The sequence below is a fragment of the Anas platyrhynchos genome, chromosome 1 (assembly GCF_047663525.1).
Source record: "Anas platyrhynchos isolate ZD024472 breed Pekin duck chromosome 1, IASCAAS_PekinDuck_T2T, whole genome shotgun sequence".
Lineage (NCBI taxonomy): Eukaryota > Metazoa > Chordata > Aves > Anseriformes > Anatidae > Anas > Anas platyrhynchos.
Genome location: NC_092587.1, coordinates 78,592,136 through 78,618,497, shown reverse-complemented (window position 1 = coordinate 78,618,497; position 26,362 = coordinate 78,592,136). Strand labels below are relative to the sequence as shown.

General features: G+C 38.1%; 1 long non-coding RNA gene across 1 annotated transcript in view; it reads right to left on the bottom strand.

The window, feature by feature from the left end:
* Nucleotides 1-1,456: 1,456 nt before the first annotated feature.
* The window catches only part of LOC119714454 (uncharacterized), a 36,977-nt gene continuing 12,071 nt past the window's right edge, over nucleotides 1,457-26,362 (bottom strand). Inside the window, exons 2-3 of the long non-coding RNA XR_011806658.1 lie at nucleotides 23,294-23,372; nucleotides 1,457-1,606 (exon numbers count right to left, since the gene is read on the bottom strand). This is a non-coding gene — a long non-coding RNA (uncharacterized lncRNA). The remainder of the gene's footprint in view (nucleotides 1,607-23,293; nucleotides 23,373-26,362) is intronic.

Genomic DNA, 26,362 nt, shown 5'->3' with positions numbered 1-26,362 from the left:
GAAATGTCTTTCTCTTCCATAGCCTACATCAACTTTGTCTCTTCTTTTCTTAGAGATTTTCAGTGAACGAGGAGCTAAGTCTCAAATGAATTTTTTTCCAACTTTTCATGCATATATCTGCATGAGAGAAACAAGAACAGCTTGCTTGGCATATAGTTTATTCTAATTTTTGTCTAAGTAATAGCATAAGGTAATAACTACTTGTTAGAAATTCTATTTGATTCGTAATCCTTTTTATGTACTCTATCTACGTGAAGGAGCATCATTATTTTGTCTTATTCTGAACTTAATCACTTGACAGTAATTGAATTATTGCCATTAACTTCAAAGGGAGCAAGAAAAGGCCTCTGTTTTTGTCAGCTATTTAAAAAACAGAGGTCATGAGAAATGACCACATTTCTCTGGAAAACAAAATACATTTCTAAAAGGCATTTTCAACTTGCAGCCTCTTCACTTTCCTTTTTCTACCAGCTACAAAACATAGGGAGAGTTTGGACTGTACTTTTTTTTTTTTTTTTTTTTTTTTCCACTTACTGACAGACCTTTCTTTATAGCAGGGACAGTTCCAGTGCTGTATCATCAGCCAAGCCCAAATAATGAAAACCTAAACCCCTTTTCTTTCCCTTGATCCCTCATGTTTCCACCTACATTCCGTTTTTTCAACTCACCTGACTGTTTTCATGCCTCTCAGCTCTGCTATTGGAGATCTTTTACTCTTTTTCCTATTCTCCAGAGATCTCCTTTCCCCAGTGATTTGTTCTGCCTTCAATCTCCCTACTCTATTTTTTACCCAAACCTCTGGTTTTGTTTTCTCTCACTTACATGCCACATGCACAGTCAAACCTGTTTCTTTCTCCCGTGTTTATTATTCTCTATGGATTTCCACATGGGTTGTGAAATTAGTCATTTCACAAACAGTAGGACTACCGAAGCCAGGTTTCTAAAGGGCTTCTGTCATGAAAACAGCCTGGGCATAATCTCTGATGTCTAATTAAAAAGAAAAGTAACCTTTTAGTCTTTTCCACGTGGGGAATCTTAAAGGACCTCTTGTCTTTTCCCAGATGCCATTTAATAGTAATGTGTTATATCCGAATGGCTGTTACCCCTTAGGATAGTTGTTTGTCCCTTTGTGTGTATGGACCAGCTAAGCAGAGTCTTTTCTGTTTTTTAATTTTTGTCTCACTGGTGGTATGCTGTAGGGGGATGCCTAGGGTCTGGTGCACAGATGTGTGTGCCTGCACAAGCCCTATGCTCCCAGCTAGACTGTTACAAAATCTTTGCAAAAGAAACCTTAAAAAACTGCATTTTACTTCAACACGAGTATATGTTACCATATTATCTGGTGCTTGAAAAGAAAATAAAAATATGGTTGAGGATACTTATACATCCTATGTTGCTTTTAAATGAACAAAACCAAGATTATGAAGTCCAACCGATAAATTAATAGTTTCTTTATTTGTCAGTGCTGATGCATGGGCTGCAATAATTACTGCAGAGTGGTGTGCCAGTGGCAATAGGACTTACAGAAGCATTCTGGCCCCTGGCAAGAGTGGAAGAAAAAGCAGCGCTGACCATCATGTTTTAGTAAATCTCCTTCATAGGAAACCTGAAATAGGGAAAGCAGGAATTAGTCAGAGACCTCAAATTAATTACACAAACTGTAACAACAGAAAAACTATGAGACTGAACATTACTGAAATAAAGAAACCTTGGTTTGAATTATGTTGTGAAGAATATGGGATGGAGATTTGGATCAGTATTGCAGTAAATAACATGTATTTCTAAACTAATGGTTATTACACTGATATGCCATTACCAAACCTTAGAAACAATTTATGCTTCATCACAGTGCAGAATGCAGTTAAAGACCTATTGCTTTTTGCAATTTCTACTTGAGTTTTTTTTTTTTTTTTTCTTTTAATCTGGTTTCAGGCAAAAAAGAGTGTGTGTTATGTGGAATTCAAGACAGCACATGCCACAGGAATGTCATCCTGCCCCCAGGCAAATAGCTTAGCAAACCCCAAACAGTGAACTTTCAAAAGCAAATTCATAAGCTGCTTTCTTCAACCCACTATATATTAGCAGGCGTGAATTAAACATGCTTATCCTTCCCATTGCTTTGCTTAGGTAACTGTTGTATAAGAACAAAACTACCTGGAGGGATATGATCTCAAATGTCAGGTAATAAACCTTTCCTGTTCTCAGTAAATTTTTATGTTTATACTCTTAATAATACCCAAAACCAGCAGACATTGCTTCCTCCCTCCAGAATTTTTTAACCCTGCAGGATATATAGCTGATGTAAACCAAGCATGCAAGATGTTTAACATTTGACTACATTATTTCATACAATTAGCGGTGATTCTATGTTAATAGCTAAGAATATATAAGAACATAAAATGAACAAAAAGGAAAATAAAATACAAATGGCTTTCCTGCAGTTATTCCTGATTTATGTTCTGTTGAAGTAGGCAGCAATAAAGGGGACAGTTCTTGTACCTAGAGACATGCCATTAAGTACATGAGTTTGGGTATTGTTATCACTCATTTTTCTGTTCAAGTCTTCCTGTTTGATTCTTGTGATTTTAATGTGTTATAAAGGACTCTGCCTGGTGCCTGGTCCTCAAGAGTATAGGTCAGGTTTACTATGTACTTCGTTGCCCCCTTTGAGATTCCATCCTCAAAAGCTTCTCCCAAAACAGAAAAGCTGCTTGGGCTGCAGGGGTTTATGAATGACATTTGTTGCTGCCACTAGAGGGTATGATGTCTCCATCATTTATAGCTGCTCAGGCCTCCTTGCATGTGTATTTACACTTGGCTTTTTCAAGAGTTTTAAAACTGGGGCAAAACTTCTCAGAGAAACCCAAGGAAATTAAGGTTCTTTTGAATATGAGCACCTAACTTTTTCAGTCCACTTTGATGATCTCAGACTGAGACTACTTTTCAGAAGGCTGCAAGCATGAATGAGAACTGAACAATGTATCTAAAGTGAAAACATAATTCTCAGGATTTTTGGAAAACATAATTAGAAAAATCAATAACCAGAGCTGTTTAACAGACAGAGAGCAGACGAGGGAAATCCTAGCGTATCTGTCAACCCAGTCTGAATGTGGAGGGCTGATGTAACATAAAGCATAAGCCAGACATCCATTAATCATGTTTCCATGTTCTTGGGTGGTAGGATCTCATGGCAGCCAAAACAAAGGTCACAAGGCTGAGCAGCAGCCCTGGATAAAAATACAACCAAAGAGATCACTGACTGTTAATTCTGAGGAGGGAACAGCTCATTCTGACTCTGCTGAAGTCACGAGCTCTGGGCCTGTGTTAACAGTTCCACATCAGAGTCCTCAACAGAGGGTTCTGGGCAGTACCACAACCCCAGCCAGAAGTGAGAGTTGTGCCCTGGCAGCTCTTCTTCTGGGTGTCTGGGGAGTCTTTAGGAAGAAAACTTGCACATTCAATTCTAGAATTTGTTCTGCCAGTTAACAAATACATATTTCTCCTTACATCTAATGAGAAAACTGATTTTTAGGAGAAAAGCTACTTACAAACTGCTAGAAAGTTCCATGCAATTGTAGTCTTGATGCATTTGGGGATATGTCCTGTATTTGATTGTCTGACTCACAGTAGTAATTTGCTGTACTGCAGTCTGAATACCTTGCTGGACTACATGCTACAAAAAGCCAGTGGGAAAAACAACAACAACAACAACAAACAACAACAAAAACACCTTGTAGCCTAAATTATATTTGCAGAAGTTCCTTCTTAACCTCTGAGAATAAAGATGCAAGATATTAGGTTCTCCATCCAACCCTTCTCTGTTTTGTGTTCTCTTACAGAGAGGTGAAACAATAAAAAAATGCATACATCCATACGTAGATGTTGCATATATATAAAAAAAAAAGGAGGGAGTATTCCTTTAAAAAGTGGGAGACAAAAAAACTGTAAAAGTGAGAGAATGCTACCTAGTCTTTGTAAGAAACAAGAGAGGATACAGTGCCATCATGCAGACTGCACTGTATTTAGGTAATCAGAAGGGGTTTTTTTGGCTAACAGTACTCGAGTCTCTTGCTAACGCTGTATGGCCTCCTGCCCCTTGGAGCACAGACACTTCCTACACTGCAGTGCTGGGAGCCTTGGCATTTAGATGGCACCTGAGTACTAATGTAAAAATGCCAGTGTTGAATTCCAGATTTGCCACAGTTCAGTCTTTTATTGCAGAGACATCAAGTAGTCTCAGAAGTATTTGCTCCACTAATCTGGCCTATATTTAATGGCTATCAGATAACCTGGCCATGGTGATTGTTAAGAGGCTTTTGTCCCCAGCCAGTGGAAATGCAGATGGCACAGCAGCAAGGCTGCCGTTCTTGAGAGGGCAGTGCCTGAAGAATTCAAAAGCACAGAAAGTCTGCATTAGACTGGTCTCTGGCTGCAAGGGACTCAGGACTGAACTCTTCCTCTTCCATTTTGAGTGTGAAGGCCTGGAACAGTAGAACAAATCCCAGAGGAGAAGCCACATTGACAGGGACCATGTCCATATCTCGTAATGTATCCCACCATGTGTAAAATCCCATCACCACAGCTGAGTGGGCTGATTGAGAAGTGGGCTAGTATGATTATATGCATCAAGTGTGCACCCAACAGCCAATGGTACATTGTTGTAATGCAGAGAGGCTCTGCTGTTGCTCTTGGGCAAGAAATCAGAAATCAAACCCTTGTGAGCTATACTGGAACTGGGCCAATAAGTTATACTGTAAAGTTTCCTTCAGGAATGGGACTGTGAGTGAGAGACAGAAATGTTTGAGCAGGGCTAGAAATGCCAGACCCAAGAAACTTTGACTGCTAGAAGTAAGTGCTAGACTCAAACCTTGGTAAGATGAAAACTTCCTCAATGGATTTCAATGGGGTTTATATCAGGCCCAGCTTCTATTTACTAGCATAACTGAGAGCTTTGTCTGTTTTTCTACTTTATGCCTTGTTGGAATAGTATCTTTTCCTTTCCTTTCCTTTCCTTTCCTTTCCTTTCCTTTCCTTTCCTTTCCTTTCCTTTCCTTTCCTTTCCTTTCCTTTCCTTTCCTTTCCTTTCCTTTCCTTTCCTTTCCTTTCCTTTCCTTTCCTTTCCTTTCCTTTCCTTTCCTTTCCTTTCCTTTCCTTTCCTTTCCTTTCCTTTCCTTTCCTTTCCTTTCCTTTCCTTTCCTTTCCTTTCTTCTTTCTCAATTAATTCCTTAAAATGTAATTTTTAAAAGGAAAAGCAGTCTTTACTACTTTCTAAAGATTTGATTAATATTTATTAGTAAGTATTGAAAGCATCATCTTACTTCATTCCCCCAAATAGAGGGCGTCTCTGCCCATAGATTTAAATGGAAGAAATTAGATGTTCAAACCCAAGAATATTTTAGCAAAGAAAAATAAAATATGTATAATCAATTTTTCAAACATTCACCTTAGGAGAATTGGAAATTTAAATAAAACAAACAAACAAACAAACAAACAAAAAAGTCTTAAGAGACTTTAAGAGAATCCTGACAGTAGAAGACATAAAGAGACAGGTTTGTATATTCTGCCAGAAATAGAGGGACTTGTTATGAAACTATACTGCAGTGGAAATGTGGATTATGTGGATTATGTGTAAAATGGAAAAAGGCTTGGAAATTAGTACAACTATTTGTAGTTTTTTATCAGTTCTTATTATATTACACCATGCTCCTAGTGGGTCCATTTCAGTTTTTGGATGGTATGCTGACTTTAAATGCTCGTAGCATGGACATGTGATAGCTCATGTCAGCAGACATGCAGAAAATTCCAGTGGAAGACAAAGCCATTCACAGTTCTCAGGCATGTTAACAGGTCTTGAGGTTGTCTTCACCTCCTGAAGCTACAGTTACTTTGACCTATCTAGGGTATTACCTCCTGAGGATTACTGCATATTACATGTTCAGATAGATAGATTACTCTGGAAGACAGAATTAAGTGTTGGTTGACTCATGGATTTAGATAGAGATGACAGACAACAAATTTAAACCCTTTGTCCATTTGAGGAATTCCGCTGAACCTGAAGAGGTCAACTGGATGTAAATAAGTACATGTTTCCTTTGGCTTAAAACTAAACTCACTTAAGTGGATTGCTCCACGAGCACTAAACAAAGTCTTCTCTAGAAATCAAGAGATTTGTAATTTTAATGCATTCTTGAAAACAAAAACAAAATACCAAAATTACCCTGTGTAGCCACTTGCAAACTTTTTAATGTTTTCCAAATGTATTGCTACGTTTGACAGTTATAATACAATACTGCTTATTGTAGGCTCATATTACAGCACAACCTTTTCCTGTCATTGTATTTAAGAAAACATAACTGAAGTTTGCATTCTGAAAGCTAGAAATGCATGAAAGAAGATGCAATATAATATTGATTGTCCAAAAAATGCAGAGAAAAATATGCAGAGCACTTAACACTATCTTTATTTACCCTGAAGATGTCAGCCCGTAAATTAAGAACTGGGAACAGAATTTGGTGATGGCTTCTTTTTGCTCCTAACCAAACTGTGACAGATTCAGTTCTCCAGTCAGTACTGCTGAACATCTCCAGTACCCACCTAAATTTAAAAGTTTTGGTGATGTGTATTGTTCTTAATGCTGAAAATTACAGTCCCATCACTTCGTTTTTTTCAGGATGCATGGAACATTTGCTATGAAACAAATAAAGCCATAGAGTTATTCTGTCTTCCCCTTCAGAGGGAATTTGTCTCTTTCTTCCTTGGGAATAATCTTTGAGGATCATTTTCCTTCGCTTTGTTCCCTCCTGAGGAAGGAGGGGGCTGTAAGTGCCTCCCCTCTCTTCACTAATCACAGTAGCACGTCTGTCAGGCACTGGCTGCCTCATATAGAGCTGAATATATTGTTGCCTAAGTGAATTTCTCTCTAGTAGTCAGGATATGTCCTTGCAGTCCAGAAGTGGTATTGCAGCTTCTGCAGACAGAGAAATTGCTTAAAACTAAAAATACTTACTATTAAGAGTGCTATTTTGTGCTTACCCAGAACATCAGGAGGCCTTACTCAGCTCATGTAAGAGCAAGTATTGCTGCACATGCACTACTCTCCATAACAGAACTTGGAAATTTTAAGGTACATCTGCTATGTCTAAGAGTGCTGTGGCCACACCTCTGAATTACAGTGTGGACATGGTGTGTTTTATGATCCTATGTACTTTTGTTTGCACTCTAAAATACCCATATGCACTCTTAACTCTTGTTATGGATATCACAGATGCAAATATTAGTAACTGCTTTCAAGAATTTGTGCAAAACCACACTAAATGTATATGTGGTATACACATAATTTTTCATGTGAAGAAATATACTTAAGGAAAGATAGCAAAACTTTAAGAATAATCATGTTCTGTATTGTCTATTTCTTTCCACTAATTATGGAAGAGTCCAAAGTGGACACATCTAGATATATCTGTATTTATATTTTTTATAGGGACAAGAAAATCCCTCCTCATGCATCCATGCATTGAAACAGAAAAATCTTACAAATCACATTGGGCTGCTTGTAGGGAATAATCCTTCTCATGCACACTTTCAGTTTTGTTACTTTACAACATTGAAGCTTGTCAGCTTTGACTTACATTAACTTATCTTATAAGAAATGAAGACTTGTTTTCTACTGAAAACATGAGAATAAAGTTTTCCACCTACATTTATATATATGACGGCTGGGAGTGTCAGCTACCTATAGATATTTTTGCACAATGCACGTTAATGGAAAAAAGTAGCTGACATATTTTAGAGAGTATTGAAAACTCCATTTTTATACTGCAAGTTAACATTAGAAGGCTAAAGAAGGTGTGAAGAAAAAGGAAAACCTAATAAAAAATGATTTTTCATTGACATATTCCTACAAGTAAAGCCTTGGAAGTTGAAATTTTTCCACTTATTAGCTATAACACAACATATAAAAGCAGTTCTAACACAGCTTTGTTGAACCTTTAACTAACTCTTTGTTAAATTTAAAAGAACAGTTGTTAATGTATCCCTGTAAATGTACTTTCCCAAGTTCCCAAGATGGATTCTCTAACAGTAAAGGGAAAGAAGCTTAAAGACATTGTTTCTCTTCCAGCCTTCATCTTGTCAGGATTGTGGTTAATTTTCTATTTGTATTGTGATTCTTAAATTCCGTCAACTTTTCTTCTATGTTACTTCTTGAGACTATAATCTAACAGACCTCAAAATTGTCTGCAAAAGATTACCATTGAACTGGCCTCTTTGAGCTACTAACTGTTGTCTAAATGAGACAGAATTACTACCATAACTATTTGCTTGTTGTGCTGGCAAATAAATCTGGTAATAAAAGAAATTAAAAAAATGAAATTTAGAAATACGGAAAAATAAAATCTAATATCACTGTGGGGATTACAAAAGACTTTAGGCATATAGAGGTAATGTGTGTGGTGGTGTCTTTTTTTTTTTTTTTTTTTTTTTTCTGTAAGGATTTATAACACTGGATCAGTTTATAACTGCTCCGCCTGAAAACAGATTTTTTTTTTTTTTAATGTCCCAGGTGACACCAAACTAGGTGTGCACACAGTGACTTGTACATGTGATGAACTTAGATGAATACAACAAAGGTGTGAAATGTGTCCAAGTTATGCTGTGGAAAAAGCCAAAAAATATTTTAAATTAAGATCTGCCAGCTAAGGCTACTGTATGAGAAATATTAAAACCCAATACACAGCCATACTCCTGTGGTGTTTGCAACAAAGATGACCTCCCAACAGGAGGCAAAAAGGAAAGTGGAGAGGCTTTGAGTCACTGTATGCAGCTACCTCCTTCAGCAGTGTCAGGGAGGCAGTGGGGAACATGGGGATACTCTGTCTGTTAGAGCTGAGTTTTCCTGTTTAATTAAGTATTGTTTTTTAATTAAAAGGCTGCTACCATGTTGTACCTCTGTCTCTACATTAAAGGAGTGTAAGCACAGTAAAGGTACATATCCTCTAAAATGGGTGTAAGAAGACAAGCAAAACAGCTATTTAGGACCTAACATTAAAAAGTTTTGTCTCTAGGTTCATCCTTGCTCTCAGATTCTCAGAGGCCTTAAGGTTCAAGAAAGTTGCCCATTGCAATGCCAAAGCACCCCCCAGGTATCTGCCGTAGAAGCCTAGGGAACAGTTAACATCCTTCACGGGCTTTGTATGACATTTTAGTCAACATAGGAGGATCATTCAGGAGGAGACCCTGTAAGCAAGATCTCATGTAATTCAAAGGACCTTAAAGCAATGATATATTGCCAAGATGCATGAACTTGTGCAGAACAAGTGACAGGCTGCAGAGCTCATCTGAGTGCCTTAGGATTACAAGTGTGCAACCAGTGAATGGTCTGCCATAGATAGCAGCAGCCCTTCAAGATGCTCTAACCAATGTTGGGACCATGACATTTCCAGTTCCTAAGAGATGAACTTTGAAAAGGTGCATTTCTGACTTCTGTTTGACACCTTGCAATGCAACAGGACCAAAAACATTTCCAAATCCATCTATTATCCCTTCCTGCATGTGTATATGTGAGGCACCAAAACCTTGTTTTTTTTGTGGCATTCACCCATGGCTATTGAGGCTTCCTCCTTTCCCAGTAGAGAATTTTCCATTAACAACACAATAAAGAGCATTTTCATCTATTGCACTTCCAGAAGAGTATAATTTCTGTGCCAGCACTGTCACCCTAAAATGTTCAAAAAAGATGACATATATGACATATAAACAATATTACACCTTAGCAGTCCATCTATGCTGTTTCTCATGTAGTGCCTTGCACTAGCAGCTCATTTGCGAGAAGCCTTGAACATTGTTGACCAAAGAGGGAGTTCATTCCTTACACTTCACCTAGAGGAGAAGTCTGAATCATGGGTCTTCATTTTGTATTTTTCCATATTAACAAAGCAGCACATCTCCTCTAAAGTAAGAATAAGAGGACAAGCAAAACAGACATTAAGATCCTTGTATTAAAAACTGATTTTCCAAGTTTCATCCCTGTTCTCAGTCTCTCAGAAATCTAAAGTTTCAGGAAGGTCCTTCATGAAGGTCCTTCATCTTGCTAAATGTTTGACTTCAGTGCTTCTCAATGACTAATAGCATTAATCCCATACTAAATAGTATTGATAGCACATGTAGGCCATAGTAATGCCTATGCAGGAGCTACATTTGTATCAGCCTCAGGTGAGTTCTTCCCCTGTTAGCCTGAGGAAAACTTTAGAACAGTAGGGAGTTCCTCCATCCATCAACACACTGTATTCATGTTAAATGACCAAAATCCTTGATGATATACCATTGTTAATCATAGGAATAAAGGATATTTTGAAATCTGGAGGTTTTTTTTCCAGTTTTCTTCTCTGCTTCCTCCTTCAGAGTTGAATAATTCCAACATATGCTCTCCAACCAATTTTGGTCACTTCTTAAGTTGTCTTGACATTACTAGACCTGATTGCTTTTATGTTTACAATTTACTCCATCTTAAAAAATTACAATTATCTCTCTATTACTTGTGTGGTAAACTAATAATAAAAACTATGCCCACTTTCCTTGGCAGAGATGAGAAAAGCCAACAAGACAAGATGCACAGAAACTTTAAGAGATCACCTGGAATTAAAGAGGATTTATTTATTTATTTATTTATTTATTTATTTTGGCATTAGATGTGAAATGTAGAAAAATAATATTGAAGTGAAGAGTGAAGAGGGAGTTGGATGTGATACCAAACAAATGATTTCCAGGTGAATGCTTTCCCTTGCTTTGCACCTTCTCCTTTATAAGACCCAACAGTGTTACTGCAGCCCCATTTTCACTGATGTTGTAGCTATGGCATTATTTCAATTGCAAAGCCCTATTTTCAGGGTTAAACCCTGAAAACCTGGCTATAAAAAGTCTCAATGGGCAAAAGTCTTGGCAGACCTGGTCTCAACAAGCCATTGAATTTTAAGCGATTTTATTTTCCTATAAGATGCAACTTAAATAGCTTCATGGGTTTTCCCTAAGTGAAACTTTTCAGATTATCTATGTCCTTTTATAACCTGAACAATGAAAGCCCCCAGGTGCTGAACAAGAATAACACCTGCTGCCTAGTGAGGAATGTCACGGATGGGTCTCTGAGCACACTTTTGTCCAGATCTTCCAGCTGTATTACAGCACTAGCAATTCTTAACCAGGAGGTGAGAGCAGATAAAACTTAGGGACAACTCAGCACTCTGTCTTCATTCCACACCAATATATTCCTGTTACCAAATCTACAGACTTCATAACTTGACCAATTCCCTTCCATCAGTGGAAGTTATAAACCAGGGAGCCATTCTTTTCTTCTTTCCCAATTCAGAGTTTAATTTCTCACTTTGGTCCTTACAGACATTTTACTCCTCTCTGAATATATAAAGGAGTGATTAAGAATACATAAAAGGTATTTATAGTTACTTTAAGGGCCCTTTCAGCTGTTCAAGTGATATAAAAGGCATACAGAGTAATAAGAAACAGAAGCAGCAATGTGATAATCACAAAAAGAATGGGAAAAAAATCTGTTAGATTTGGGTGTCTAAATAGTTTGCTTCATTCTTACCCCACCAAACCTCACCTGGTCTATTTGTGTTGGTCACATGCTCTCTCCCTACTATGTGTAGCCTCTCCAAAGAAGAAATGGCTTCTGATCTGTGTAGGTTTCAGAGTAACTACACATATTTCATACCACACCATGGCAGTACTAGCCCTTACACAACATTGCAGATAGACTTTTGGTGCAAGCAAAAAATGTTATTTCATATTTGCCTGTAGTATCATTTTGGTGGATGGAATTAGGTGGTTCACAGCAAACCTTTACCTCACTGTATTATACTATATATGGGGTTGAAATACCCAATCAAGACTTATGTTCAGTGCTGTGGACTAAAAGACTCCCCAGTTAATTTTCATTTATTACTAACCTGAGTCTGGATGTCCTGAGAAATAACCTCTTCTAAAGGAGTGGGAGAGCTTCATCAATCCCTTATGTGGCTGCACATTTTTAGGAAGAAAATAAAATACCCACCCTCTTCCACACACCACCTGCCTTTTTTGTTTTGTTTTGTTTTTAACCAATATATAACCTATATCTCTGCTGAAAAGTAAGAGAGAATCAACTAATGTCCTTCTATTAATGGAAGGAGAGAGCAACTGATTGTCTTATATAGTGATTCACTTTGCCTTTGTGGCTTCAGTCTTTTATGCTAAAACCATGCAGCCCTTCAGGCTTTTCCATCTCTGGTCATTTTTCTGTTGCTTTGTCTTTCCAGGAAGGCTACAAATTTCTTGAAATGTAGTGCTAAAAGTGACACATAGTGCACCTGCTGCAATCTTGGCAGCATAGGTGTGCTGAGTGGTGTCTTGCCCTAGAAGGACCTCCAAATGTATCATACAATGAGATTTATCTTTTTTTCTGTCAGTGTTACTGCTTCATGTTGGTCATGCCATCACTAACAGTGAACCCTTATTAATGATACTTCTGCCCAGCAATTATTTTTTATTTCTATGTATATATATATGCTTTATGGTACCTTCTTAGTTGCATCACTTTTTGCTTGGCTTCACTGAGCTTCTTTTTGTTTATTTTGGACCATTATCTCAGTTTTTCAAGATGTTTTGGATTCTGATTCAGTCCTCCAAAGCACTTGGAACTTCCCTTTTCTCTATATGATATTCAGTTTTTATGAAAAGAGCAGTTGAGCTCTTATTCTTTGTTAATACTTTGTGCAAATAATGATTTTTTTTTTCTTTTTAGTCCAAACAAATGAAGCATTTGAACTTAATCCTAAGTGATTTTTTTTTTCTTAGTGAAATAAAAGACAAAAAAAAATCATTATGAGTCAAAAGAAATATTTTTGGTTTTATTACAGGCAATTCTAACAAAAGCAAAGTACTGGAAATGAAAAGCTTCATTATGTAACATTGAAAAATAACAAAAAAGAATTGTCACTCACTCCTCGTACTAGCCCAATGCCTAAGGTGCTTACTTAGAACATCATTTTGATCTATTGCCTTCTTCCACTGAGAAGTTTCAGATTACCAGGTCCCAAAACAATGCCCGGGCCCCCACACACTATGTTAGAGCTGGGCAGCTTTTCAGTCTCTCCTTTGAAGTTACTCTGACTTTTAGAATGCTATTAAGTGATCACTAGCACAGGAACAGGAATCAAGATATTTCCCTTTCCAGGTGAGCAGCCTAACCACAAGTGTGAAGGCACTAACCAGTTACTGTTTTCAATGTCTGTTGCCCTGGGCAGTTCCTACACATTGATATCCATCTGAGAACAACCACCAAGCAGACTAAGGAATCTTCTCCCATTCCTCTAAACCTTAATGTGGTGATATTCTCAGATGTGGAACCAGAGGAGGGTAAAATCTATCTAGGCAGGGCTGAACCAAGGTGTTTCACATGGGGACATCAGTATTCTCATAAAAGAGGATAAAGATCCTTTCTCCAGTTGAGCTAGTGTATCTACCCAAACAGTTTCTTTTGATTGAAATTTTCATACAATTTGGCAAAACAGCAATGCATCATTTCATTGAGTCAACCCAAAACTCATTCTTCAGCAGGCAAAACACTTTTGCTTGTATCTGTGCATGTATCTGGGATTTGCTTTAATATCCAAAGCATTGGTCCTGCTCACAAACTTCTTTCTTATCAAACCTAAGCAAATTCTCTTTGACCCAAGCCATAGTGTTAGGCCTCTCCTATGTTACCACACACCTAGTTTAGAAGTCAAGGCACACTGACTATACAGCTCTGAGCTGTGACATGCCCAGTGTGTTTCAAGCATGGTACAAACATACTATGCTGTTGTTCATCTCTGTGCTGAAGTCCAGAAGGTTATCAAAAGATGAAGTGAACAAAGTGAACAAGCTTCCTGGACTGTACTCTTGGCATATCCCTTATTCCTTCCAAACCTGACAGAAGAGACCTCACTCAGCTTCTGTTGACAAAAGCTTAAGGACGAGTTCAGTCATTCTGAAAGCCCAGCCTGATGTTATCATGCCACAAGCTTAACAATACATACATTTCAAATGTTTCCTCTTCTGGTAAATTTACTCTGAGCTTCCAGATGTTGTCAACAAGAACAGTATGTGCTGCTCATGTCTCAGCTGCCATGTGGAACTGTTTCCACAATCTAAACCATGCTGTGTTCAAGATGTTTAGAGAGCATAACAAAGAAAAAAAAAAAAAAAAAAAGGTTCAGTTGGAAATTCATTGATAACAAATGTACCAGATCTTTGCTGCTTATCATATAGTAGGACTCAAGGAAGCCAGTCCACTTGCTATGAAGTGGCTGGGGCAATGAAGAAAATGTTGAATCCATCAGCATGTTGAGCTGTATATTCTCAATAAAATGGAAGGTGTTGCACATATTGAGACTATTAAACCCTAGATCTCTAGCAAAGATCAGTGTCTGTTAGGCCATTGCTCAGTACTATGTTTACACAGGGATCATAGAATCACAGAATTGTAGAATGGTTTGGATTGGAAGGGGCCTTAAACTTTGTCTAATTCCAGCCCCCCCCCCCCTGCTGTGGGCAGAGACACCTTCCACTAGATCAGGTTGCCCAAAGCACCGTCCAGCCTGGCCTTGAACACTTCCAGGGATGGGGCATCCACAGCTTCTCTGGGCAACATGTTTTGGTGCCTCACCACCCCCATAGGAAAGAACTTCTTCCTAATGTCTAGGCTAAATCTACCCTCTTTCAGTTAAAGCCATTATTCCTCATCCTATCACTACACTTCTTAACAAAGTGTCCCTCCTCAGCTTTCCAGTAGGCCCCCTTTAGGTATTGGAAAATTGTTATAATGTCTCCCCAGAGCCTTCTCTCTTCCAGGCTGAACAACCCCAAATCCCTCAGCCTGTCTGCACAGGAGAGGTGCTCCAGCCCCTTGATCAACTTTGTGGCCCTCCTCTGGACGCACTCTAGCAGGTCCATGTCCTTCTTGCACTGGGGGCCCCAGAGCTGAACGCAGTATTCCAGGTAAGGTCTCACAAGAGCAGAGTAGAGAAGCAGAATCACTTCCCTCAACCTGCTGTCCATTCATCATTTGATTCAGCCAGAGATATGGTTGGCATTCTAGGCTGCAAGCACACCTTGCCAGCTCATGTTGACCTCATCCACCAGCACCCTCAGGTCCTTCTCCTCAGGGTTGCTTTCAATCCATTCTCTGTCCAACATGTATTTGTGTTTGGGATTGCCCTGACACAGGTGCAGGACCTGGAACTGGGTCTTGTTGAACTTCATGAGATTTATACAGGTGCACCTGTCAAGCCTGTCCAGGTCCCTGTGGATGCCATCCCTTCCTCCAATCCCTTTCCTCCCCATCCCTTCTTTCCTTGATGTCATCAACAAACTTGCTGAGGGTGCACTCAATCCCACTGACCATATTACCAACAAAGATATTAAACATATTACAAGGTTTCTTACATTTGAGGTGTAACCCCTGAAGAATATTTTGTTGCTGATGACCTCATGTTCAAAGTAATCTCTTGTCAGAAGACAACACCAAAGAGGAATGTAGAAGACTCAGAACACCAGGATTTCACAATGCTTGTAGGTTAATAGCAGTCTAAGCAAATGTCTAAAGCATGTAAGCATGCCTGAAGTTTTATGTAGTAGCTTTTTTTTTTTTTTAACTGTATGTTACATTGCATATAGTGATATAGATATAGATATAGATATAGATATAGATATAGATATAGATATAGATATAGATATAGATATAGATATAGATATAGATATAGATATAGATATTTGGCTGTAACTATCATGGAATCGATTTATGAAAGACTGCCACTTCATCTACCTTTCCAGTGGTCTAATTAAGTTAACTGAGGTGCAAAAGAGAAGACTATGTCTCCCAGTCACGTATCAAGAAACACAAATCGTTTAAGCCCTGAATATAAAGCTCTGGTGAAAGAGAAAAAAAGTGTTCCCAGTTGGCACTGAATTCTAATTCAGCTTTCTCTATAGGCTTTAACATGTATATTTCTGTAACTTTGGCACTGGCCAGAAGTAGTAAAAAGAACAGTCCTAAATGATACAATCTAGAACTGTATTTTTCATGATACATCCGAGACATGATTCTTTTGAAATCTCATGTCAATATTCCTAAAATATTTTACCCTTTCCTAAAATTTCACTAAAATGATGCTTCTAAAACTGTTCTGCAAGTCTAACTTTACCGTGTTACTTAGACCAAGTCATAACTCATGAGAACAGGATCATAAGGATGTTTTAGCAGGTCAATAGAGCATCAGGGAAGAAACATACGTGTAAATAGGCCCAGTATCTGAGAAGGTTGTAATAAATCTTAATCTTCCTGACAAACAAGAACACAAGACAATTTAGGAAATGAACAGCTCATTGAGCTGAATCCTTACTTCTCCAACTCTCCTTACATCTTTTTTCTCATCTCTTCTTGTCTCTCACATATAATAACTCATTTCACTTCCTCACTGTCTTGCAGAGCATAGCTACAGCAATTATGCTCCAGGGAGATCTAAAGAAATTTCCACTATCTCAAGTGAGGAATTGCTCTGCAGCTTGATAGGCTTTGTTCTGCAATACTGACAGCATATTTTTAAATGTACAAAATGGATGTCTCACTGTGCTGTGATTTCTGATCTCAGTTGTTGCTACTCAGCCAGGAAGTGCAAGCAGAGAACTGCTACCCAAAAACTAGATGTATCACCATGGAGTCCTACTATGAGTTCCAGTTTGCGCAAACATACTATTTATCACTGTTAGCAGAAAGAGCAGAAAGGTGGATGTGGTGAGATGGAGCAGGGGAACACTGAGCGCATGTAGTGAATAGCAGATGCGTGATTTCTTTCTCTGTTTGGGATTATTTGCTTGTGCAGTCTTGGATTAGAGAGAAGAGAAGAGAGAGCCTGGGGTCTGGACTCATGATTTTTATTGCAACTGATGCTTTTATAAACATCTTTGGAAACATTCTGGATAGTAATTTGTCCTTCTTACACACAACAGGAGATTTTTCTTCTCCATTTTTCCTTCATTTCCATATCCTCTTCTGCTCTACCTCATATCCTCCAGTTTACCTATTTTTCTCTGTTCCAGGAACAGAACACACATACCTTAAATGAACAGCAAGTGGTTTAGAATTAGTGGAACACTTTCTGGATGTACAATTCGAACTGGCTTAACAGACATGAATCTGGGGTATGCATCTATCCTTCTGCATATTGAGATTCTAATAATCTTGTGCAGTGCTGCCAATTAGGAGGCTAAAATAGCGTTTGAAATTTGACAGTGTAACAATCTTCTTCCCTCCTCTCACCTGATTAAAGAAACTTGAAAATTGTAGTTTGTTTCTCCTCCTCAGTGAAGGTAGTAACACAGAAGCACAGAATGTTAGGAAGGGACCTTGAAAGATCATCTAGTCCAATCCCCCTGCCAGAGCAGGAACACCTAAATCATGTCACACAGGAACACATCCAGGTGGGTTTTGAAAGTCTCCAGAGAAGGAAACTCCACAATCCCCCTGGGCAGCCTGTTCCAGTGTTCTGTCACCCTCACCGTAAAAAAAAATTGTTTCATATTTAATCAGAACCTCCTATGTTCCATTATGCACCCATTGCCCCTTGTCCTATCATTGGGTGTCACCAAGAAGAGCCTGTCTCCATCCTCCTGTCACTCACCCTTTACATATTTATAAACATTAATAAGCCTCCTCTTCTCCAAGCTAAAGAGACCCAGCTCCCTCAGCTTTTCCTCGTAAGGGAGATGCTCCACTCCCTTAATCATCCTTGTGACTCTACGCTGGACTCTCACAAGCAGTTCCCTGTCCTTCTTGAACTGAGGGGCCCAGAACTGGATGCAATATTCTAGATGTGGTCTCACTAGGGCAGAGTAGACGGGGAGGAGGACCTCTCTCAACTTAGTAACCACACCCCTTCTGATACACCCCAGGATGCCATTGGCCTTCTTGGCCACATGGGCACAGTGCTGGCTCATGGTCATCCAGCTGTCCACCAGGACCCTCAGGTCCCTCACTGTTCTCCAGCAGGGCAGTCCCTGACTTATACTGGTGTCTGGGGTTGTTCTTGCCCAGATGCAGGTCTCTACACTTGCCCTTGTAATATTTCATTAAATTTCTCCTCGACCAATTCTTCAACATGTTGATGTCCTACTGGATGGCAGCTTTATGGCATGTCAGCCATTTCTCCCAGTTTAGTGTCATCAGCAAACATGCTGATGATGCACTCCATTCCCTCATCCAAGTCATTGATGAATATATTGAACAACACTGGTCCCAGTACCGACCCTTGAGGGTCTTCACTAGATACAGGACTCCAACTCGACTCCGTCCCATTAGCCACAACTCTCTGGATTCTTCCCTTCAGCTGGTTTACAGTCCACCTCACTACCCAATCATCCAGACCACACATTCTCAGTTCAGCTGCGAGGATGCTGTGGGAGACAGTGTCAAAGGCTTTACTGAAATCAAGATACACCATGTCCACTGTCTTTCCATCATCTATCCACCCAGTTTTATATTCATAAAAGGCTGTCGGGTTTGTCAAGTATGACTTTCCCTTGGTGAAGCCATGTTGACTTCCCCTAGTGACCCTTTTATCCTTGATATGACTAGAGACAACACCAAGGATAAGTTGTTCCATCCCCTTTCCAGGGGTGGAGGTGAGGTTGATCGGTCTATAGTTACCCAGGTCCTCTTTCTTTCCCTTTGTGAAGAATGGAGTGACATTTTCCTTCCTTCAGTCCTCAGGCACCTCTGCCGACGCCCATGACTTACCAAAGATGATGGAGAGTGGTCTAGCAATGACTTCCACCAGCTACCTCAGCACTCATGGATGCATCCCATCAGGACCCATGGACCTGTGGATGTCCATCTTGCTTAATTGGTCCTTAACCCATCCTTCATCAACCAAGGCAAACTCCTCCTTTATTATGACTTCATCTAGGGCCTCAGGGGTATGAGGCTCCTCAGGAGAGCCTCTGGGATTATAGACAGAGACGAAGAAAGCATTCAGTAAAGAGCAACTCCACCACCTCACCTTGCTGGCTTGTCTTTTCTGAGCAAGACATACCCAACCATGACGACATTCCAGTCATGTGAGCTCTCCCACCATGTCTCTGTAATTTCTACTAGGTCATAGTCTCCTGACCAAACACGGGTTTCTAACGCCTCCTGCTTATTCTGCTTGCTGTGTGCATTCGTGTACAGGCAATTCAGGGTGTGAACTGAGCATGCCAGTTTCACCCTAGGAGAGTGGGAGGTTTCCCAGTCTTCAACACTGCTAGGGCACTGCCCCACCAGTGCAAGTCCAGCTATAACCTACTCTCCCTTCGGATCTAGTTTAAAGCTTTCCAAATGAGCTCCCTAACACTGGAGCATCTCTCAGCCACAATGAATGTGACAAAAGTGGCTTATAATTAACTGTGTGCTGCTCTCTGAATATTCACGGCCACAACCCAGCAAAAGAATATTATTATTATTTTTTTTAATAACTTTCTTAAAGTCTAGTAGTGACTAAATTCCTTTCTTTTCTTTTCTTTTCTTTTCTTTTCTTTTCTTTTCTTTTCTTTTCTTTTCTTTTCTTTTCTTTTCTTTTCTTTTCTTTTCTTTTCTTTTCTTTTCTTTTCTTTTCTTTTCTTTTCTTTTTCGTTAAAAACAAAAGATATGCAAGCATAAATGAGCAGAAAATTTGGCAGATCGGTATGAATGGGAAAAATTATCTTGAGTAATATCACAGAATCACACAGAATCACAGAATCACAGAATTTCTAGGTTGGAAGAGACCTCAAGATCATCGAGTCCAACCTCTAACCTAACACTAACAGTCCCCACTAAACCATATCCCTAAGCTCTACATCTAAACGTCTTTTGAAGACTTCCAGGGATGGTGACTCCACCACCTCCCTGGGCAGCCTGTTCCAATGCCTCACAACCCTTTCAGTAAAGAAGCTCTTCCTAACATCTAACCTAAAACTCCCCTGGCGCAACTTTAGCCCGTTCCCCCTCGTCCTGTCACCAGGCACGTGGGAGAACAGGCCAACCCCCACCTCTCTACAGCCTCCTTTAAGGTATCTGTAGAGAGCGATAAGGTCGCCCCTGAGCCTCCTCTTCTCCAGGCTGAACTCATATATATGAGTTGATGTGCATGTAATTGAAGTTTAGAGTTGTACCTTAACAGATTTCAGTGAGTCCATTAGGCTTACAAAAAAATAAAAAATAAAAAAATCATAAGTCATCAAAATAAATTGAGGGCACTATTCTGATGCCACATGTGTGGAATTTTCACAGACATGAGTGAGAAGTGAGAGCTTTCTAGACATAGAAAATGGATTCTGTAGTGTTGTTGACATGATGGGCAATACACAAGAATCAACAAGGGGAAAGATAAGAGCTTTTTTCCCCCTCTGGCTCTCCTCTTGGGTCAGCTGTATTGTGGCTTGGAAAAAAAAATCCACCATAGAGAAGTTTTAACTTCAACAGAACCCCTCCTTTCCCTTTAGCATGTTACAACACCATTACAATATTTACACAGGTGGCAAAATCTTTGGAGTCAGTTCTGTTGCTACTGAAATCAAAGACAAACATCCCACTAAATTTGGGTATCAAAATAAAGGTCTTCACTGTTGCAAAGAGCTTTGTTGTGCTTTAAGCCTCCTAAATACTCCAGAAACATTTTGGTTGCTAAAATAAAAAGTATCATGACATTTGTTTACAATCTACAATCTTAAGCAAGATCTGGATTGACTCTTTGACTTAGTGAAGACAGTAGAATATCACCAACAGAAAATATTTTAGGCATGCTTTTAACTTAAATTGCTAACACTTTTGTTTTACATTTTAATGCTGCATTAATGCTGAATTAAAATGGACTGCTGATGGTAACGTACAATATTTAAATGAATACCAAGAATCTCATGAAAATGAATATTAAAAGATATAATAGCAATGAGACTTACAAAACAAGTATTGTTTTTTAGGGAATCAAGACTTTGGTGTTCATTAACTCATGCCTGACTAATGCTAAATTATAGTCAAATATCTGGAAAATACTTGTGAGAGCCCCACTAATGCCCACAAAATGTACCCTAATTAATGCTTTTATAATATATGCTGAAAGGATTCATTATGGCTGAGGACTTCTAATGGTTAGTCGCCCGTAAACTTCATCTCAACAAATTCAACCATTATCACAACCACAGAGATGACTATTACTTCCACAAAGATGCAGTTTAAAAGCTCACTTCAACAATGTCCAAACTCTAAGTTAAAGTCTACCAATGATTGCCTTTGCTGTTTCACATGTTTCTGCTGGAGCTTTCTACCATAGTGTAGAATCAACATCTAGTTTTTTTCAAGCAACAAAATCTCAGGCGGGCAGAATGAATTATGCTATATGTTTAAGGGTCAATGCATCTCTAAGTCCATATAGTCTCAACAATAAATACATGCTTATGTGCTCAGGGCAACTGGGAAAGCTTAGAGATTAATATGATTTCTATGTGTCTAGTCTCATGGTATACCATTTTTTTTACTTCATTTGCCAGAGAAGAAAATATTTTGATTCAGATTCTGCTATCAGATACCAGTTATAAGTTTTGTTGTTGTTGTTTTGTTGTTGTTGTTTTGTTGTTTGTGTTTTTTTTTTTTTTTTTTTTTTTAAGGTTGTTCTCTCATTTTTATCTTTAAGGGTCTTCCAGATATATTTCTCTATAGGAAACTGGACCAACACTTTCAATATTGTGAATCTGGCTCAGATTCTCTGAATGCAAAATACATATTCTAGCAAAATAATTGTTTTTGAAAATATTTCCCGGCATAATTAAAGGCCAAAATAAGTTGAATTTGCTTTAATATCTAAAACATGAGGACCATTTACAACTTTTCGTGGTATATGATTAAAGACTTACTCCAGCAGGGACTAATTTACAAGGTATGGGACCAATATATATTTAAGTTACACGGCTTCAAGATTGTGAAAATCATGAATAGTACTTCAAATTCGTGTTACCTTTATTTTAATTGCAGATGCTCTCTGAATTTTACAGTATACACTCCTGACTTACAGAGCATAAAGTGGAAGGAAAATTAGGTCAGCAGGAAAGTTTATGCTGGTTTGATCACTAACCGTCTTACCCAGAGCATGATGATGCTTCTGTGACTACTGAAATAAAGTCATTCCCTCAGAAACCACCACTGAAGGCAAGTACTTACATTGGGAATGAACATGCCTGCATGTGATAGCTTTCAATGATCTGATGGCTTAAACTACTTCATGATTGATAAACCTTCCATAAGAATTCCGAAATACATTTGGTCGCAATGCACAAGGATTTGTAAATGAGACTAAGGAATTGTTCCTACAAGCTGTCCATGTTCAAACCCTTCTAAGAATCTCAGCTTTCAGATAAAATGTGTGTCCGGCCCCATGTTAATATTTTTAGAGCATATGCTTTCTGAACTCATGCTTGGGTTAAATCAAGAGAACTCCAGGCTACCTGTATTCTTCAGAAAAGAACTGCATCCATACATATTTACACTTTTTCCCAAATCAAGCTTTTAATCATAGTAGAATACTTTTTTCTTTTTACATTGCTGAAACTTCATCTTTGTTTAGCCTTCATATTTATTGATATAAAATTATCCACCAATGCAACAAGTGCTATCTGCAAGTCAGGATAGAGTTATACCAAAATTATTTTCTTTGTAGCCAGTAAACAGGAATGAACAATAGGAGGTTCATTCAGTTTGCATTCTTGCTACTCTACATATCTGTTATCTATATTTTTTATAGATAACATTTATCTATACATTTTTAACATCACTTATAAATCATTTTAATATCATATAGAAAAGATCAATTCATTGATTTCTTCAGCTTTTTCAGAACTAAATAAAAACATTGTGATTTGCTAAAAACAAAACAAAAAAACTGTGGGTCAGATTCATGCCTAGTTATGCTATTTGACAGATATCTGTTTCTACTAGGAAAACAGGTGATGTAAAATGACATCTTCTTACACAGATCACACCCCCATTATGAATAAGAAGAATCTAAACTACTGACTACTGTGATGAAGTTACTTGTTTGCTGCTTTTTATTCCTATTAGACCTGCAGAGAAAATACAAATCAGAGATGCTAGTGGAAGAAAGTGCTCCTGCCTATGGTTAAATTCAATATATTTAGTCAACAATGCAAGCTTTAATTAAATATGTGTTGAAGTGCTGATGCTTAAAAAGATGATTACCTGCATGGAACTGGGATAGTGAGTTAACTTCTTTTCCACCCAATAATTCAAGCAGGTCAGGAAGTAGATTATTGTTTTCCTGCAGGAAAAAATAAAAAGAAAAAAACAAAACTTCATACAAGACCACTTATTTATTTATTTATTTATTTTAATTATTTTCTTGTTTTTGAACTGCTTATGATATCATATTAAATTGGCGGATATGAAAATTATCATCCTTGCAAATAGACGTCACTGGAAAGCTTTCCAAAGAAGGAAAAGGATAATGTCCTTACACAAACAATTAATCTGAAAATATGAAAAGGCATTCTCATCTGCATCTTTATCAAATTGTCAATATTCAGGACCTAAAATTATGAATAAAAAGCATAACAAGTCATGTAAATAGGTACTTATATCTTTGTTACTATTAGACAATCAAATCATTACATTCCTCAGTGGTAGGGCTGGGAAACTGAAGCTCCAAAGGGTTGTTTGTCCTCTTTTAACATTCAACTCAATTCCAGCACCTCTCAGATGGAGGAAAAGAAGCGGGATCCGGGGCAGGATTCACCCCAGTGAGTTTTTGGATATGTGAAATTTAGATGTCTAGCTCAAGTTAATCATGTGAAGTTCTCCTCAGTCAATGTATAAGCACCTCTAGGAGGTGATTTACCTTTCTCATCTAAGAGATTAAATTCAGTAAGACAGATAAATATAGATTAAATCAGTCTTGTTCTTACTTCTACCTTCTGCCATTTTTCCTTCCCCTTGATTTATTTTTCCCTACTGGTTATATTGTGAACAACTAGATGGTAATGAATAACTAGTTTCATAGAACTTGTTAAAACACTTGTTATTTATTTATTTATTTATTTATTTAAAATAAAACTGAATCCACCAAGGTATTTTTATATTATTATTATTATTATTATTATTATTATTATTATTATTATTATTTTCACATCTCCTGTTCCCAGAGTCTGAAGGAGATAGAAACAGAAATTTGGAGATAAAACCTTCTACGGTCTATGAAGGCCATTTTGTTCCCATGAGGAAAACAAACAAACAAACAAACAAAAGACAACAACAAAACACCACCAACAACAACAACAAAAACAAGCAATATTCATTGAAGGGTTTTGTTTTGCTTTATTTTATTCTGGTGCCTGCCCAATCTGTTTGCACTTCTTGGAGAGGAATGTTTCATTTTCTGTTACAAAACTATTTATACAATTAAAAACTAATAACAAATGTAAAGGTGAAGTATCCGAATTTTTCAAAATAATTGTTTTGAGTTATGGGTTTGATATTCCATTTTCTTCATTTTCTTCATAGTCATGGTACCTAGGAAATTCTGAATTGTTTCTTTGCTTTCATTTCTTCCAAGAAAAAAAAAAAAAAGGTATTCCAAAAAAAAAAAACAAAAAACTTTCTTCCATAACCATTCTTGCTTTCAGTTTCTTCCAGAGGACTCTGACCTGTGGGAGTACTGTTTCCAGAGTTGTCCATGAGTAATGTGTACTCTTTTCCTAGAGACAAAAATAGAATTATGTTTCTAGGCAGTGACTTCCCAATCAGATTTAATTATTTTAGAAAAGGAGAAAGAAAGATTTCTGGGCATATTGAATATGTCCCTCAATAGGTCCCTCAGCCAACACCTGTAGGAAAGCATAAGTATAAGGGTCCTGGATCAAGGCCTTTATCTCCATGTGGATTATGATTTCATTCATCTGCAAACAAGGCTAATATTTACATTGATCTCACAAAGGTGTTGCAAGATTCACTTTGTTAAAATTTGCAAAATGTCAGGTCCTTGGAAACATTATGGGATGGAATTATAAAGAAATGATTTTTAGTATTCATAAATTCATCTTTAAGCCTGCCAAAACAGATGCACTGCACCTTTCTTTGTGCCCTCCAGGCTGCTGAACTCTGGTGAATCATGAACAGAAATTAGTTCCAGACCTTGCCTGCAGACACGGCAGGGATTGCATCAGACCTCATGGAAATAACAGTATGTTCTCAAGACCTGCTGGAGTCCTTTTGAATCTGTAGACTGGGCAACTTCATATCTGATTCTGTAGCTTTTCAAAATATTGTGCTAGTTGAAAATTCTTCCATTAGATTTGGCAGCTGCTTAACCCATTACAGTTCTTTTGTTTTGTTTACTGAATCCTGCTGATTTCTCTATCATTTTTCCATGCTTGGAATTAGCAATTTTCAAAACTGCATTTGCTGAGTTTAAGAAGTAAAACTATATAAATACCCAAATAAAAAGAGTTAGAATCAACAACAACAAAAAGACAAAAAAAAAAAAAAATCACCCACAATCAAACCTTGAAAGCAGAAACTAAAGCCAAAACAGATAAAAGGATAAGGCTTAAGTGTATCTGAAAGAGGAAACTGCATAAAGAGAAGATCAGGGGAAGACTGTAAAATATATGATTTATTTAAGCTTATTAAAAAATATAAATATATATTTTTTTTGTTTTTTGAGAATGCTTCAGTTTCGTTGTGAACATCAGTGGCTCTTTGATTCAGCCTACAGATCAAGCCTACAACTGCAGTTCAACATGAAAATCTGTTCCTTCCACTATCTTTCTTTCTGACACCTTACCACTATTGCAGCCATATTTCAAATCTGCCCATGTTACCAAAACTGGGAACATTATAGAGGAAAATGCGTGCAACCACTGACATTTCCATTGCTGCTTTATAAAGGCCTGCTATGAAAAATCCCCTGCTACCAGTCACTAACAGTACTGGCCACAATGAAAAGAACAACTCTATGCATAAATTGTGTGAACCTTACTGCTTTAAGATGTCAGTACTTCTGTATCAGTAAGACCTCCTGACCGGAAACTGCCAGGATGACAGAAGGTGAAGAAACATCACTGCATTCTTTTTCATTTCTTATACTCCTTGCGTAGGAAACCGCTGGCTTCTGTCAGAGCTAAGTTAATGATCTCACTCAGCCCTGTCACTAGAAGGGGATACGCTGTGGTAGCGATGAGTGAAGCTCAAGCCTGTGACAGGATCGTCACACCACCAGCATCACTTTATGTTACATTGCATGTCAGTGTCCCT